Source organism: Penaeus monodon, chromosome 6, assembly GCF_015228065.2.
Source record: "Penaeus monodon isolate SGIC_2016 chromosome 6, NSTDA_Pmon_1, whole genome shotgun sequence".
NCBI lineage: Eukaryota > Metazoa > Arthropoda > Malacostraca > Decapoda > Penaeidae > Penaeus > Penaeus monodon.
Window position 1 is genome coordinate 38,274,871 of NC_051391.1, and position 5,194 is coordinate 38,280,064.

Genomic DNA, 5,194 nt, shown 5'->3' on the forward strand with positions numbered 1-5,194 from the left:
GTGTGTGTTTGCACATACATATCTGTATATATACATACACTATGTGTGTGTGTGTGTATACATACATACATATATATACATATATATGTATAACATATATATACACGCATGTATAAGTATATATATATATATATATATATATATATATATATATATATATATATACATATGTATATATATATATATATATATATATATATATATATATATATATATATATATATATATATATATATATTATATATATATATGTGTGTGTGTGTGTGTGTGTGTGTGTGTGTGTGTGTGTGTGTGTGTGTGTTTGTGTTTGTGTGTGTGTGTGCGTGTGTTCTGCGATAATCCAGTGTTATAGCACTGGACTCCTGGGTTCCTCTCACTACCGCGGCAGTTGCAAACTACCTGTACTCCAGTTGCACGGCGAGAAAACGACATATCGGCTCGAGAGGCAACTACTGGGTAGTCGCCGCCGTGGCACAAGTGGCAGAGCGCTGGACTGCGGTTGATTGGGAAGAGCATCCCAAATCTGGCGAGGGTGGCACTTCCAAATGACCACGGATGAATTGAGAGGCCTGGAATTACTGAATATTGAATAATATAAATTTCTCTCTCTTTCTCTCTCTCTCTCTCTCTCTCTCTCCACACACACACACACACACACACACACACACACACACATATATGTATATATATATATATATATATATATATATATATATATATATATATATATATACATATATATACATATATATATATATATATATATATATATATATATATATATATAATTCACAGATATTATACCTAAAAGATGACTAAATTCTGCCTTATACCGCAGAGAAATCTGCCGTAGCGATATTTGTAATGTCATTGTGAAGTCACGTAATGTTGCTGTGACACATGGAAACACATGATAAACAAAAGTAATATTCGTTTATATATTATCGTCTGGTAGACAATAATGATCATCTGGTTGTGCTTAATGTGTCCTAGTTGTTCAATTAAATCAATTTAGTCTTATGCAGATGAAACTGTAATTAATATGAAGATGCTCGCGCGCAACTGATATTTATAAATGGAATTATCTTCTGTGTATAGAGGAAAGAAATGCTTAATGTTTGCAAAGGGATCCCACAAAGGATATTTTGAAAATAAAGATTAACAACTTTCTTTTATTTTTGCTTTTATACATACATCATTATCATGTTTTATAGATTCAGGCATTGTTTTCATTCCTAAAAAAATCAAAATTTGCGAGGAAACTGTGATATTTCGGAAAAAAAATATGTTGTCCATATTTTTTTAAATGGTTCTTTTATCGTGCTATTACTTTTGGCATATGGGATGTTTTTGCAACTACCCATCAAAATTTCCTTCTTTAAAATCGAGGCATTGAAGAGCCTCTGATAGTCACAGATATGGCATCAATTTGTCATAAAGCACTACAGAAGACTCATCAGTAAGAAACTGACAGGAATTTTCACAGGCTACTTGCTATCTAATTCTAAAAATGTACCCTCTAATCTACCTGACCATGTTTTATTATTGACAACACAAGCTACTTTTACTATTTTTTTCGTGGGCTATTAGCCTTATCACAGCCCTCTTCTAATCAATAGCTAAGATCACCAATGCAGTTAGCTTGGTTGGAAAGGTTCAAAAGTGGCAGATCGAAATGCCTCTGAAAACTGTTTAGCATTGGGATAATACTAATGTCTCCAGAAAAAAAAATCAAGACCGCCAAAGCTAGTCAAAATCAGAATTTATTTCTAAGTCTTCTCGTATTTTAAGCAAGCTATTAATATTCAGGTTTTACGCTTTATGGCAGTATAGTTTAGCCTTAGCATCTACTAACCTTTACATACACATCTAGACAGCTGATTGCTTGAAAGGTTCGACTTAATCTGGTGAACCACTGACATCTTTTTGTGTAGTAAATGGGTTGTATCTACATGTCTGGTTTTAGTGATCTCTTTCTGTAGTGACTGCTTGGGAGTGAGTGCCTACAGGTGGCTGGGTGCTACAGATAAAGTCTATAGGGGTGCCAGAGAGGCTCCCCAGTCGGCAAGGGACTGGTCAGTCTTTGTGTTGCTGCTGTTTGCTGAAGTGCGGCTGGAGGACCACGAGTTGATGATCTTGGTTCCTAACGCTGAAGTACACGGGGGCTGTGTAAGCGAACAGGAAACGAAGGGAGCCTGCACTCCAGTCAGGTCTCGGTGGTGAGTCGCGAGGAGCGCATGCTGGTTAGAGAGCAAGGACGAGGCTGTTGGACCTTGTATGGCCCAACTTGGGAAATAATGTGGAGTTGAGTTGTGCAAGTTGCGTGTCGTGGCTGCTACATTAGCACAGTGTTCCGAGTTCTAATTTCTAACACAATTTCGGCTATATCTACAGTAGACTTCTTATTTTATCTAATGCAGCCATCACATAAACACTTGCAGTATTTGATCTATTTGAGGGTCTCTGCTTCAAAATTCACATCATGCCCGAAAATAACGCTTTCTTTAGCTTATAAGCATTTCTACAGTTCTCAAATAAAATGAGAAATTGAGTCCAATTGTACAATTGTCAATGATTCTGGCATCGCAATTACGAGTTATAACAAACTGACCGACTTGTGAAGTATCTTTCACATACCATACTTTTGTCTTGTTATGTTTAATACACGGATTTTGATAGATATAACTGCATTTCCCTGATTTCCTGTTTACACATTGGGACATACCACAATCTCTATGCACAAGCTACTTTAGCAATATTATTTATGCAAAGCATTCCCACCTTTTTGTGAGCATGTAATCTAGCACTTATTTCCACAAACTTTTAATGTTCCTTATCATAAATAAAAACGCTTATGCAGGAGGTACTTTAGATATCGATAGTATCCCCTTTTGGATAAAAATATCCCTTTTTCATAGATATTTCACTCAACATTTGACATACACACATGACCACTCTTTTCTTTTTCTTTCAGTCCCTCTGAAATGACTTTCGCTGATAATATATCTCAGTGTGCTTACTTCTTGTAATTTATTTTAATCCGTACTACCTATTGTTTGTACTTGCAAACTAACTGCCATTGTTTCATATTCTTGGAGCGCAAGTGCACCATCTCTAAAAATCAGAATGAACTGTTTGCAGCCACCATCTACATATAAATAATAAATACATCCAGTATTTTCTTTCTAAACAATTTCTATCACGATTAAGATGCTTTCCCTCTGCAGGGCTGCGTCGTCAGATCGTGGCTGCAATCTAATTCACATCCTGTGGCAGAGAATAGACTGCAGCTCAGCTACTTCCTTGGTGGTCAGGAATGTGGGATGGTAATTTTCTAAGCTGCAAATCTTTATGAGCATTTCCTGACGACTGCATTTGCAATGTCTCTTGGTGAATCAAAAGTTTTCCCTCATAATTTTTATTTTGCATTTTTTTTTTCTTATTCTTCTTACCAATTTCATTAGGCCCAAAAAATAAAACAGCCATTGGTTCTGGTAACCCGACCGACCGTATTTTTGACAAAGCGCTTCAAAATGACTCTATCGCGTCTATTGGCAGTAGCTGATGTATGGCGACGCTGCATATCAAAATGGCGAACCCACATATGAAGCGTGTTTTCATGGTTTTCGCTTGAATTTGTGGTGAAGAAAAAAGATGTCGGTGGTTTTTGCCATTAATATGGGCAAACGTGCTTATCACTCGCACAGGAGGCATGCTTTTAAAGTTATCGATCTTAATTCGACTTTAACTGTTATATTCAAGGACCTTCAAGGGGATATTACCGGTGATTAGTTCACGATAACTGCGGGTGTCTTCTTTCTCAAGTGATTCTGGCAATGCAGAATGGTATGAGTCTAGACGTCAGTTTAATGCTCCTTGCAGGCTTCAACATCCGATCTATTCGCTTTAGATGTTGCCCTGCAGAATCCTGTCTTCATATGCAGAAGACACTACCGAGGTAGGTGCCTCTGAACAAGCCAAGTCGAAATGCATTTGACATGGAAAAAAAAATCTAAAATAAAAAAATAAAATCCCTGCCTGCCTACCAAGAGGGATTCTGTTACCTGAACCAAAGTTTTTTTTTTCTTTCTTTCTTAACAATGGACTTAACTTGTGTTCTTGTGGTTATTTATAACCACAAAGGTTCTTGTTACTAATTTTATTATTGAAAAGCTTGTAGAAAATGATTGGATTCAGCACCCTGTGGCAATCATGGAACCCTATGCTTAACTGTTTGTCGAAATCTCAGGAGTGGATATTAGTGCTATATCTAAATTTCCAATTTTTGAACATTGTCTATTTCATCACTGGTTTCTCCCACAACTTTGAGCTTGACGCTCCTTGCGAAGGCGACCCAGTCTGCTATTTTAATGTTAAATTTAGGTGAGGAAGGCGTTTTTGTGGTGTCACGTGGATATCTAAAAAAAAAACAGGAAGTGATCAACTTTCCAATGAGTCGTCAATGGTGTGTCACAGGTACTTCATTGCTACTATTGAAGAGACCAGAGATACATATTAAGTAATCTCGGAAGTAACGGTATTATCGTCCATTCGCATTGCACTACTATAGTTCAGGGCCAAATTAGAATCTCTACCATCCACCTGCAGGTAACCACAAAATGTACGATGTGCATTGAAATCACACACTAATTTATTTTGTGGCAGACTATCTTGAAGAGCAAAAAGCTCGTCATAAATTACTCTATTGTCAAGTGGACTATTAATTGAACATGTAGTCTGATACATGTTATTGATTTTTGCTTTGCATTTGACAAATTCCAAAGCAGGACCAATCGTCATTTCAGTGAAAGTGAGTCTTTGGTGGATGTACATGACAACTCTGCCTCCACCCCCTACTCTCTCGGTACTTCCGCCACACAGATGATAGTTCCTCCGAAATGATCTCGTCAGAGACAAGGTGAGTTAATTGCTTTTCTTGAAGAACTATCATATCGGGAGCATAAGAAGAGGATAATAATCTAAGGCCATTTACTTTAGCTCTAAGGCATCAACAGTTCCATTGTATAATGGTTAACGTGATTACATTAAGCACATTTGACCATGCCTCTTTAGCATCTTCTGCTGAGAGACACCCAGCAGAAGATGGTTTGTTACAACCAGGCGAAGTTCTGGTAATAGCCATCTGGACGAGGTGTGATCCAGATTGTGATTTGGTATCATCCTCCTCGTGTTG